This window comes from Drosophila melanogaster, chromosome 3R (assembly GCF_000001215.4).
Source record: "Drosophila melanogaster chromosome 3R".
Lineage (NCBI taxonomy): Eukaryota > Metazoa > Arthropoda > Insecta > Diptera > Drosophilidae > Drosophila > Drosophila melanogaster.
Genome location: NT_033777.3, coordinates 10,632,467 through 10,646,125, shown reverse-complemented (window position 1 = coordinate 10,646,125; position 13,659 = coordinate 10,632,467). Strand labels below are relative to the sequence as shown.

General features: G+C 42.5%; 1 protein-coding gene and 1 non-coding gene across 2 annotated transcripts in view; one reads left to right on the top strand and one right to left on the bottom strand.

Moving 5' to 3' along the window:
* Positions 1-352: 352 nt before the first annotated feature.
* Positions 353-6,847, bottom strand: asRNA:CR44018 (antisense RNA:CR44018). The gene is made up of 2 exons (NR_073995.1): positions 6,698-6,847; positions 353-6,614 (listed from the first exon to the last, which is right to left on the bottom strand).
* The window catches only part of hth (homothorax), a 132,008-nt gene continuing 124,906 nt past the window's right edge, over positions 6,558-13,659 (top strand). The window contains exon 1 of the mRNA NM_001014613.3: positions 6,558-7,502. The gene's annotated coding sequence lies outside the window, so the exon portion shown is untranslated. The remainder of the gene's footprint in view (positions 7,503-13,659) is intronic.

Genomic DNA, 13,659 nt, shown 5'->3' with positions numbered 1-13,659 from the left:
CTTGACACAGAAGCTGTCTTAAACATAACTTAAAATACTTATAAAAGATGCTATTTTTAAAAAGAGATGCATATAGTAATGCAATTAATATCACAGAATGTATATGTGAGACGGATGTCCAATTAACTTCAGCGGTTTCTCGCTCAGTGTAACCAAACAAAAAAGGAACAAATCGAAAGGACACTGCTACCCTGATTTGGTCCAATCGTAATCCCCGAGACATGTGCAATGAGCTCTGTTTGTGTGAAAGTCAAACGCAAAGTAGGGAAAGCAAATGCCAAGAAGGAAAACCGAGAAGAAAATAATGAAAGAAGGGAAAAAAGATTTAATGTCGACTTTGGGTGATTTATTGCCAACAAAATTGCGTCCAGACCAGCGCTCTTGTTGAGTGCAACGCAGCGAGCGAGTGTATAGAAAATAGAATTGAAATAAAAGGCACACAGGACACACAGAGCGGAGATGTATCCAGAGATATAGATACGGTAACAGAAACAGACAATTTGGTTCACTTCGGATGGCATTCAGGATGGGATGGGATGGTTATGGTGGATGGAGGATGGTATCTGAAAAGACCCGAGATGTTAAGATGGAACTAATAGCATTAAAAACTTGCGTAAATGCACAAAGATAATTTCTATTTTTGAGGGTGTGAAATGTATACACACAGAGACAACGGGAGAAAGTGACTTTGGGGTCGAGCCACATAGATAGACTCAAAGATGGATTCGTTGTCGAAATCGGAATCGAAACTCAAATCTTTAAATCTTCGCATCCGAGCAGCGTGAGAAATTTGTTGCTGTTTTTGTATATTTGGTTTTTTGTATTTTTTTTTGGGGTATCCTGGTCGTAGATGAAACTACTTTTGGGCGTAGGGGAGATCCATTTTGTGGGGATGCTGGAGTAAAATTGGAAACGACATTTCTAAAAACCAGGGAACGATGGAGGTACCAGCAAAGCATTTTGAATAATTTAAGAACGCTCGCTCCTCTCGACTTTATTAAAAATGTATCGAGCTCAGCTGCGTATCCGTGAGATACATTTGCACTTTGCACTACCCATCAGCCGCTTTAATTATTTATATCCCCACCAATTACTGGGGTCACTCGAAATTAGCTAATTAAATAAAAAAGGTAAGATCCGCATATTTTGTGCATGTGACAAAAAGTTGCGTAAGAGGGGAAAATAGAGACGGGATTTTCTGGGCTGAGGGTTAAGGGGTGGGCCTTAATGGCTTCAAAATTTGGTTGGGGATTCTTGGGCTGAATGATTTATGCCTTGCCCAGATTCACAGCAAAAGTGACAATTGCTTTGGGGTTAATTAAAATGGATTGGCCGGGAATTCAATGGGGTTTTCCTCTTTTTCGGAAAATCCTATAAATCACGGATTTTGGTTATTATAATGCACAGTACACTACAGGAATTATATTAATTGTAAATTTTATAACTTAAAAATTGAATTTCTTTATGATGTTTTTAACTTTATAAATAATTTACACAAGTTAATGCACCTTTTTTCTTACTAATGAACGCCACAAAAGAACGGAAAGTGCTTCAATCAGTTTTAGTCAATCTACTTATTGTCATGTGGAAAGAACCAAAAGCCAGCTGGTCAAGTGAATCAAGTGAATCGATGGCGGGTCAACACTCATGCACAGACCGAAAGATACACAGAAACAAACAACATGTACGGATACAAGCAAACGTTGGCGATGGCGATGGCAAAAACCAAATCCCACTAATGTGCTTAAATAAATTTTGCCAGCGTTTAAGCCAATTAGTCCGTCGGACATTTTACTTCTTGTCAACTTTGTTAGCGGTACTGCTGTTGGCCGCTTTTGGGGTCGCAGCCCACTTGCAACTTGGCTTGATTCTGCTTCAGCTTCTGCTGACAACGTGCCTCGGATTCGGACTCGGATTCCCTGCACTCCCCTCTCTTTGGTAAGCCCTCAAGATACTTTTTTATTTTATTTTTTTTTTGTTTTTTTTTTGCTGATTTTTTCTCGGCCAGTGCTTATGCAGCAAAAGTCCGTGGGATTAAAATTGTATCTGCTCTGTCGGCTGCCGCTTTTCATGCCCTTTTACGCATTTTTGCCATTTCGCTTTAGCCTTGTATCTGTTCTTGTTTAAGCCCTCTCTTTTTTTTTCTTATTTTTTCGGGATTATTGAAGTGCAATTAAGCTAAAATGTCAACGTGGAAAAAATTAATCGTTATACTACCCTTTTTATGGCTTCCCCATGGATTTTCTGTTCCTGTTTGTTCTCGGACTGGCCGAACTCATTTGGGGTCCTCTCGTCTAATTCATGTACATGTCAAAAATCGTCGTTGCATTATGAGAGTCCACAGTTGTCCACTTATTACTGAAGATGCCGACAGTAGTCAGTCCGACGTCTGCGTAATGATTTGTAATTTATGATTTTCGGCTCCAGCGAAAGGCTATCTTATCACCAAAAACAGCAGCAGAAGCGGCGCAGAAAGAAAAAAAAACAAAAAAAACAGCAGCAGAAGCAGACGGACTGCAATTGTTTGCCCACTTACAGATACTCTGGGACGCAGTTACTCGAATAGCCGGATACTTGGTTTCTTCTCAGATACATAGACAGATACATTGCCGCTACCCGTGGCTGCAACGCTAATCGGCGAGTTAACATTTTATCGCTACTGTTCTGGCACTATGCAAATATGTGCTCCTAAAAACAGATACCCAGATGATATCCAGATATAATGACAAGAGGAGGACACAGTCTCTGTGGCGAAAAGGCAAACTCAAATATTTTCGTGTTTGCCCCACGGCTCTGTGCGTTGACAGATTTGCGGGGCAATAAATCTCGGTCGGTTTACTATATATGTATGTATATACACTCTCCCACAACCACTCTCTATAAATTTTTATCACAATATTTGAGCGGGGAATGTTTAGAAGGCACTAATTTTGTTATCTTGTCAGGCCAGTGTACGACACGTCCACCTATTTGTACAATATCTATCTGCGCCGGTGGGGCGGGGAGGGGTGGGGTTTTGGACTGCTCTGGAATCGGTAGTCACTATCTGTGAGATATCACCGAGCTAGCCATGACGTTGGGTCGCCTTGTCGCATTATGTCAATGACGACAGCAGCGCCATGAATGTGCACTGATTGTTTAGCTTGGTAATTATACAATGGAGCCACCCACTCTTCGCAGTGCTCATGCACATGTGTAACCCCAACTCTGGAGGCCCCAGTTCTGTCGCGAATGATGAAATCACAGGGACAAGTGGCTGTCTACCTGGCGGAAGGTGGATCTCGTGGCGTGGGAACGTGATAAGCAGCTCAGATTAGCCCGGTTTTATAACAGGTAGCCTGTATCGAATCCATTTATGTGGAGCATTATTCAAATACTTTATCAAACTAAAATTTAAATAAAGCAAACTTGTGTTAACTAACGAAGAGTGAAGTCATAAAGGTTCTTAAATCATTATGAGCAGTTGGTAAGTAATTACATTAAAGTATAAAATGGATCGGTCGGCTAATATTGATAAGTAAGGGGCTCTTCCTTATGACTTATAAAGCTAAGGACTTAAAACCATCCTTAGTTTGATATTTAATTTAAGAGCTTTATGAACAAGATTATTACATTGTGATAATTTATCAACCTTATACTTAAGCAAAGTTCTCCCCCAAATCGTTTTGATACAAATGTATAAACTAAAATACATATTGCCCCAACCTTTTAGCCTTTTAGCCCACAAATTTCCTGTCTAGCTCCTCCCACCCACTTGTGCTATTCTAGATCGCTATCAGTTAACAGATATGAATGCCCAATGTCGTTATGACGAAGTGGCCCTGTCCCCGAACCAAGTGAAACATAATTTTTTGCACCTAACAAATATCCCCAACGCCGTGTCCATGTCGCCAGCATGGCTATCAGCTCTTGGCCATCTGTTTAGGTGATGATATTTAGTTGACATCAGCCTGCCACTCTGCCACGCCTCTTTTTTAGCCCCGCCCATTTTGGCCTTGGTTATGAGAGGCAGGCACGCACAGCACATGGAGACACATTGGAGGCCGCAAAAATCACGTGTCTCAATTGTTTTTGGCGATTTTAATGGGCCCCGAAAATAGGAATAGGGCAGGGCATAAATTAAATTTGAATAAAAAACCAATTCGTCTTCGTTAGCTGGCCCAAGGTATCCGAAAGGGACCCAAAAGCAGTTATGACATTCGCCCAACGGAGGAGAAGTCGAGAACAAATGGAGAAGCGGTCAGCTAAGTGACCGCAACGCCCACGCGGCTCGAAGGACGAAAACTTATGCCGACATTGTTACCGAAAAAATGGGTAATTGCTTAATTATGAAAATTCCCTTTGTAACGCCTGGTGTGCGTGAGGGCCGAAAAAAAAGGGGCTGGGCCGTGGTCAGCCGCATTTTTACAAGCAATTGCCAGTGGTCCGAACCATCAACCGTCAACCATCTGCCCATCCGTCCATTTCTCCTGAGCAGCGGCACTCTAATTAAATTATCAAAAATTCATACTGACAGCGGGCAAGGGATCGCGCAAGCAGCGGATTCTCCATATTGACCTCAGTGCACTGCGAAAAAAGGTTAGCAAATAAATATGAAATGTAATGAAATTACAGAATTAAAGAAGTGAATAATATAAAAACTGGTTTTCTATGCAAAGTTATGCAAATGTAATAAAATCATAGAAAACTATAATTTTAAACATATTAAATGACTGATTTATGACTGCCCTGAACTTTTACACCCTTGATTTCTCTCAGTGCACCCACACGACCAGCTCATTAATTCGCATGTAGTTTAGCTCATCCTTCGGCCGCCTGGTGACATTCATTTGCCGGCTAAATGCTTTCTGACATTGTTTAATTGCCCTGGCCGTTTGGCTCCTGGTCTCGTCTTATTCCAGTTCCAGCTCTGGGGAACCCCTGCTTATCGCCCGATGGACATTTGATAAATGATTGTGCCTGCAGTGTGCGCTTCAATTTGTTTACCTTCTTCCTGAAAGGAGGCGGCTTTCGATGCTCCATGCTCGATGCTCGATGGTCGGTGTGCCCAAAGTGTCCTTCGGCGCGTTGACAGCTGTCAAAATTGTGGCGCTGGCGCTGTGAGTCAAATCGATAGGCGGACTACCAGTTGCCACTGGATTTTCCGCGAGCTTTCCTCTCGATTTTCCCAAGTCTGCGCAGTGAGAATCGGGAGCTTCCGCTCAGCAGCATCTCAGCCAAATGCACAGGCAAAAGCAATAAAAAAAAGCGAAAGAGAGTTCGCACATCCTTTGTTTACAATAACCAACTCCACCAATTTGGGACGATGTTGGTGCTGGTGCTGATGCTGCTTTTGGGGCTGCAGGACATTCGTTGATGACGGGCCCGAAGCAAATTCTCCGGAGAGGAGAGTCCTGCATATATGCTATTCCGATTCCGTGTGTTCGTATGCGAGTGTTGAGCGCAAAGTGTCAACGCGTGCTTTGCCAGCATTCTTCTACGGCTCTTTTTTTCCCCCCGGTTTCACCGGAGGATTCCGAGTCGAGTCTAGTCGAGCCGGGCATATGGCAATCGATGGGCGCATTGGCAACGCTCAGTTGTATAAATATTTTATTAATGCAAAAATCCCATCTGTTGTGCACGTACCTTAAGCCAGGGGTTTCTTATCACATCGAAGGGTTTTCGCTGTGCGTGGGTTTTCTTATCGCTCTCGGGGTTGCAAATTTGGCATTACGTTTTATTGTGCGTCGTATAGGTAAAGGGGAAAATTCTATTAATATTTGAAGGGGAACCGGAAATGTTTTGCAATTGTATTTCTACAGTTTTTATATATTTGTGGGGCATCATGGAAAGCATGAATAAAATTTCCTCTATTGATAGAAAATATAAAACTCATATAAAATCGAAATTATTTATAAAAATAAAAGAATTTTCAAGTATTTTTAAAATATTATTATTTCACCTAATTTATAAAACGATTTTCATAATTTTCAAAAAGTATTTACTGCGTGAAACATGTTAATAACAAAAAGTTGTATTCATTAAACGGAGTTTTTAAAGTTTCAAAATAATTTGAGTCCCTGTTTCAATATTTTACAATATATAACTTAAGTTTAGGAAGAGCATTTCCAAGGTCGTCTTTTAAATCGGCAAGCTCCACTTGGAGCTTTTTATTGTTTTCGGTTTTAGACGCAGCAGCCGTTGCCAGAGGAGAGAATGTTTTGGCCGTGTGGTTCAGTGGCTCAATGGGTTTCGGGGGCTGGGTGGTTGGGATGGGGTATGGTGTCCTTTGGGGTGGGGAGGGTGCCGGGTGGGGCGCAGCACAGCACAGCATAGCACACAACCCACCGTGCAACGACGGTCGGGTTGAAAACTATTCTGTCCCGTGCGCTTTGATGCTCACTTCACTTTTCCACGTTCCACGTACTTTTTTCACCCATTTTCTTTGGCCGAACTTTTAGAAATGCTTTCGCTGTGCGAGTGTGTGTGTGTGCGTGGTTCGATGGCGGCAACGTTTTTGGTCCTTGATTTTGGTTTGGGTTTCGCTGTGGGGACGCTGTGAGATTTTGGCTTTTGTCGCTCTCTTTGACAAACGCAACGCAACGCGACGCGACGCGAGTGGGCTCTTGGCCAGGCTTTTGTTGTTCCCAATAAACGTAAAAAAAAATAATAATACAAAATTCAGATAAATATAAAAATTACAAAAATGCAAACTCACTTGCGGCTCAAAACATAAGTTGCTCGAATAAGAAAGTGCGGTGAAAGCAGCGACTAGAAGCTGAAAAATCGAAATAGTCGCGAGATTAGAAATTTTGTGTGTGTGTGTGAGGGATATGGAGAAAGGACATCGCGACGCCATGTTAGACGTGTTTGTTGTCGTTGTCGCCGCCACGTTGTCGGTGCATCTCGCTCCTGGATGCCACTAGAATCGGGATAACCATAGCCCATAGCTCGGCACGGAGCATTGGACAATGGCAGTTGCTCCGTAATCCCCACTAGAAAGTGCTAGAGGAAAAACCCGCCAGCGGAGGAAAGTGGAAGCACCGTTAGACGTAGACGTTATCCCGTAGACCCCCCGGAAAATCCCGTATCCCCCCTTGGAAATTCCCACAGTGTTTTAGTTGCTCGCTCGCTCGCTCGCTCGCTCGCTCTCTCTCTCTCTGAATCTCTCTGTGTGTTGGTGTGCGTGACTTACTCCTTCGCGCTGTCACTCTCCCAAGGACTCTTTCGGCACATCCTCTCCCTTACTCTCTCTGGCGTGACATGTTTATGTTTTGGCCCCAAACGGCGCTCTCAGTGGCCAATTTTGACAGCCAGAACTGTCAGTGTACAGTGGCGCAATTCAAGGAAATTCCGCGCAAAATCCTTGTTGACAAACAGCATGTGATGGTGGAGTGAAATTGGCAAAAGCAAGACTCACTTAACGCACTTAATGGTTCCTAGTTGATACTAAACTGATACAAAGGACGAAGGATAACGGCGGATATCTTTGAGACACTGGCGGTGGATTGGTAAATTGATTGGTAAGTCTGTTCAATAATTGTATAGTTTCAGAACCCTTAGTTAAGACCCCTCCCTCCGCCTTACTATTATAATATCATACTGACATTATCCAGCTTATATTTAAATTGAATCAATTTGATTAATGAAAGAAAACTCCTACTTAAATGCATTTTAAATTTACTTTAAACCCAAATGAACCCATGCACCGAGCTCAACAAATCATTGGCATTTCATTATTGACTAAGTATTCAAATGCCATTACGAATGTAGGCCACCATCCTGCATAATGGCCCGAAAGCCTAAGATACCAACTCTGACTGGGCCACCCACATTATCTAATATTTATCGGGCCGAGCCACATCCACCTCAGGGCGGAATCTAATTTGGCCGGACCACGACTTAGCCACACTGACAATTTTAAATCAATTTGCTTATTACAAAATGCCATCGAGAGATCCCAAGGCGCCGAGCGGAAACACGCAAATATGCAAATGTTGCAGAAAGCCAAAGTGCAGAATGCGAAATGCCAAATGCACAACTGCAAACACACACACACACACAGACGAAGCCCACACACATAATCTATTTAATTAAAACTCTATTATTAGTATCTATTAAGTATGCAATGTGACAATCCGACAGGCGAGACATTTGTCAATGGAATTTTTCATTATTTTAATTAACTTTCTCTTCACTGTTGACCAGCTGAAAAAATGAAAACCAAATAACAAAATTAGACCGTTTCGTGTGCAGACAACAAAAACCCAATAATTGTTTTGCTATTGCATTTTTTGTTCAGCTTTGCTGCAGTCCATTGGGCTGCACTCCTTTTGCAGAGAGAAACCATTCCATTCCGCTGTCCTTTATCCTGCTAAATCGCATTACTAGCCTGTCATGTGAAATGTCAACCGTAAAGCGTCCGTTGATTGTTAATTTCACTTTTATTACCACTCGCTGTGGATGTTGTTTCTGCCTTTTACCGTCATCACTGTGGATCGCCACATTTTGTTTGCCATTGGCCAATTGTCGGTCGCTTTTGGCTTTCGGCTTTTGTCTTTGAGCCGCGTGGCAGGAGCAGGACCTCCGGTGGCAGGTCGTCCCGAAAGTCGCTCTATATGGGCATACAGTTCGCCTGGTTGTTAGCCGGTTTGGATGACTTTCAGTTGCAGTATTTGGTGCCCAGAGAAGCCTTTTGGTCACAGATTGTCAGGCTTAGCCGGGCATTTTTGCCATTGTTTCAGCCATTCAACGAGGCGGCCATTCTAGGGGGTGATAATCGAAGTGGATTACAGCCCGAAATGTTGAGATCGTAGTCAACAGAAATGGCGAAAGGGAGAGCAGGTTGCTGCAAGTGAAATCGTATTAAATAGATTTCTAAACAATCAGTAATAAGATTTAATACAATTAATTTAACATAAAATCAAGAAACTATTTGTATTGCACAGCCAGGCGTTAACTTTCCGATTACTCATGATAGACCAACGATAACACCAAAAATGATTTCCCATATTACTTATAAAAACTGCATACAAATTTAAAGAATTACCCAATTGATGGCAAATAGCAATTAAATCTGAGGATCCGCATAAGAGCTTTTTCCTTTACGACCACAATGATGACAGTGTGTCACCTGTTACACTTGGTCCTTTGTCCATTCTGGCCCGGCAATCAAGTCGCAATGAGCACACATCGGAGGAGGAAAAAGAGTCACAACGTGCATTTGGTCAATTGTCTCGTTTACAAATTACTCCGCCGTCCGGGGCACAAGCTCATTTTCATAAATGCAACGCCAGTGTCGAGTTCCAGCTTGCTGCACGTGGCGTGTGCAACTGCGACCCCCGATCTGCCCGATTCGTTGCCATTATCTGGCAACTATTTCACAACCACCCACTCCCCAGCGCCACATAACCCACATCCACATTCACATCCACTTCCAACGTCTGTCACTTGCTATTCCCAAAGGTGCAAACAAAGTGATTATACTTAGCTATTGTTCCGACTGCTGGAAAAGGTGAGCTGGGAGTTCTGAGTTCCCCGGTAGTTCCTCGGAGTGGGAGTTCTCCGGGCGTTACTTCTGCGTGCCGGGAGCGGGCAGTTCGGTTCGCTTCGGTTTATTAATTGAAATGTTAGTGCGACCGGAACAGCAGCACCAGTCAGTCTTAAATAATAGATTTGTATCGAGAATTGCGGCCAAAACGATATGGTTTTGCAGATACGGACAAGTCAGATATTTGATGCTCATTAAGTTAAGTGGTTTTAGTTTTTCCCCACCACTACCACCAATCTCCCTGGGCAATTTATGCTTCGTAGTTTTTCTCAAGGATTGGGGCAGCAGTTGCACTCTAAAAAATATCTGGGTTTTAATCCATTTCTATTATTATGAAATGATCATATATTGATCATCTTAACTTCCTTAATTCCGAAAAAATAGCGAAACAAAATCTCGTGTCTTGAATATTGGAAGTTACATTGTGCAGCGAAACTTTATTCCCAGTGCAGAACCCCAAGGCGGCTCACCAAAGAGGTTCTCCGAAGATGAATCGGTGCTCGTTTGTTTGGAATCCAGTGTCGCCGCAGTGGGTCGACTTACTCCGATATTGGGCATTATCTGGGGAGCCCAGATTCGTGACTTTTGTGGCCTTTTGTCTCCGCTGAAAGAGTCGGTGCCGTCGATCCCCAATGGGATCTTTCTTTCGCTTTTTGTGTAAGGTGCACATTAGTAGTAATTTTTAATGGTTTACTTTTCGGTTTTGTTCGCGGAGGCTGTGAACGGTTTTTTATTTAAATTCGAATTCGTATTCGTTGTCTTCTCTACGATTTTAGTGGTTTATTATTTAAATGAGCCTGGGGGTTATTTCTTGGCTCGTCTTTTGTTCGCCCTGGAGCCTCAGATTGTTCGTTGTTCAAATTTAATCAATTTGATTTATTCTCCTCTTTCATATTGTGTTGAAAATATTGTTCAAACGCATTGTGTCCATCCGACCATCCATATTCCAAAAAACCCATATCGCATGGCATTCTACACGCGTTTTTATTTTTTTTTTTTTTGTGGAAAATGTGAGGAAGAGGCTTCCCCGAGGGAATTGGGGGGAGGCATTAACATAAGCAGCTGAGGGCTTAAACATTTTCTAAGTCAAGACCTTTAAAAGATAGACGACATTTTTGGTAGAGACTTTGGGCTCTTATACCCCAAAAGGAGACTGCATTTCTTCAAGCCAAGATTTATTGTTTTCCTGACCTTCTTTGGTGGTGACATGGAAAAAAAAGTAATTGGAGATACCAAAAGTGGTCGTGGGTTCAAGAAAAATGTAACTAAATACTCTATATTCAGAAATTCGTGTTAAGAAGCGGTTTTTATTTATTTCGAAGTCCAAAGCTTTACTGTTCAAGCTCAATAAGCAAATTATCAATCTGACTTTGGAAATAAACATTTTATATTCTTGCTTGTTTACTGCAACTATTTCATTGATCATTTTCAATATAATTGAGCCGTTAGCATTTGTAAGCAGCATGTTATGATAATTACGGATTAGTTATCTTTAATTAGGTAAATAATTTTCACATATAACTAAACCAGTTGGCAGCTGATGGCTGTTTTAAGGTTAGTTATTATCAGTTATTGGCTTTTCTTATGCATTTATTTAAATGCAACTCAATTTGTTTTGAAAGACATGTCTTATAATATTTACCATGACTATTATATGACTAGAGCTGTTTTTGGCAAGCGGATGTTTTAGCCAGATGATTCTCCTTTGCCCCGATCAACTTCAGCATCAAAGCCACTGCCCATTTGACTTCTTCGAGTTTTCCCCAATCAGTTGGCTTATCAATGGCAACTAACAAGCCTAACCAGCTACCAGCAAAACACGACACCACCACCAGTGCGTCCCAAAAGTTATCTTTATGGCCAGAATGCAATCGTTGAGCCAAGATGGCAAATGGAGAGGAGTTTCGGTTGGAAATGGAGATGGAGATGGGGACACGACCACACCCCGTTGCTAAGTTTCATAGTCAGCCCACTTTGGTTGATGAGAAATTACATTTGAGCTGCGAGCAGCAGATGCCAATCTTATTAATGTTGTTAGTAGTTCCTGGCCATTGGCATGGCCAATGCCTTGTCGACTAGCCAACATTTTTGCATGCAACAGCAACAAGAAAAAGAACAGCAACAACATCCCCCCCCGAACAGGCTGAAATGTATCAAATTTCAATGCACAATCATCACAATCAAAAAATAAAAATTCTGAAATCAACTCCCCCCCCCTCGCTCACTGTCTCCACCCCTTGGCGATCCACCTGGAGCTGGATGGGATTTGGAGTTGGATTTGGTCGTGGTCTCGGCTTTATTCTCCACTTGGAGCCTCACACTTGGCATTTGCCGGTGATGTTGCTGTTGTTTCTGTTGTTGCTGCTGCTGCAGCGCTTGTTGTTGGTAATATAAGATACGAAATCAAAAATACATCATTGCCAACAAGTAAAGGCCGCAGAGGCTACAGCCACAGTTTCCAAAAGAGTCGGTGCACTGTGGAAAACGCTGTGTTGAATATCAACTTGGCTCTTAGACAAGGATATACTTTTGATAAATGAAATGATGATAGGTCAGGTTGTGAAGCAAAGAACCAAGTCCCTCTTTTCTCCCAGTGCAATCGCCCTGGAGCTAAAGTCCAGCTTAAGCAGCTCCATCTGCATTCCCCGATGTCCGACGTCCACCGTCCGATGTCCAGTGCCAGTTTTCAGTTTTCAGCTTGCGGAGTTGCAAGCCTCGCTGATTGTATGCATGTTTCGCTTTTCTTTTCGCCGCGCGCTAAATGAAGTAAGCAAACGTTGATTACATGGCCTCAAGTGTGCGCCTCCAAGAGAGGATTGCGGATTCCGAGTGGAGGATTGGGGATTGCGGATCGAATGATCGGGGTATTGAGGGGTCGAGGATCCAGGGAGCAGACACCACAGTCCTCGTCGTCGTCGTTTTTAATGATGACTTCAAATGAGACGCTGTTTATACGTTTTTCATGCAGATACAGCCAATCGAGCGGATTTGGCCAAAAGGCCTTTCCACATAATAGACTTGATTTTCGTCTGATTAAACGAATGTTTGTGGCAGCCCCTCCTTCAGCCGCCTCGTTTTCGGGCTCGATTTCCTCTTCCCACCGAAGAAGTGTGTTAATTTTTAATTAGAGTTGTACTGTTATTTGTTGTTGCCTCGATTGTCCGCCAGTCCGATCAGCTTCAAAAAGGGTTAAGAATGCAATTGACTTTGGCTCGCCCTCTTGACTTCACACGGCCGCCACAAATTTGCAAACGCAACGAGACACGAGTCGGATTTTAAGGAGGAGTTCAGTTAAGATTGGGGGCTTTTGGGGGCATTTGGTTGCCTTAGGGACAACAACATCGACAGCCATATAAGGTGGGGCCAACAGCAGCAGCAGCAGCAGCAGCAGCAGGGACACAACCTCCTCTTTACAACTAACATGTTCTTAATTACATCGAAATGGCGAAGGTGAGGCCAGTTGAGGCCAGGTGAGCATTCGGTTTTGGCTTTGATCTGAATGGCACTAGGTACTCGGTCCCTAGTCGCCGTACTATTATTATCATCATTGGTCACTCCACACCGGCCATGATATGCAAATAAATAAATAAAAAGGTAATTGACAAGCTCATAAACTCACAGACTCGCGCCTCAAAGGAAACTCAATCTGCTAGATGCAAATGAAAACGCAATCATATTTTATGTATGAGCCTGGCCTGACAAAAAGAGAAAAGCAAACAAAAGGAAAATCAGCGCGAATAACATGCGAAATACAATAAACTGGAGTCGCCTCACATGTGCCTGAAGATTGGATTGTTGGCCGCAGATGTTTTGGCCATTTCGCAGAGGGTGTCTCGTTGAGAGTGTGGGGCCAGCAACATTAATCACAATTACCAGCTGATGTCATAATGTAACATCGAGAAAAAAGGAACACCAGCGAAATTCAACTCCAAATGAGTAGAAAAACTTATGCTTCTCTGAAAGCTATGGTTTTTATTTGGATATGAGTGGGATAAAACACTTCAATAAGGTATTGAATTATATATATATTAAGTAGTATAGTATAGTACATATATATAGGTTGCAACTGTTTGAAATAGAATACTTGAATATCAAGGCTAGTAGAGCTCAATTAAGTACTGTTTAAAAAT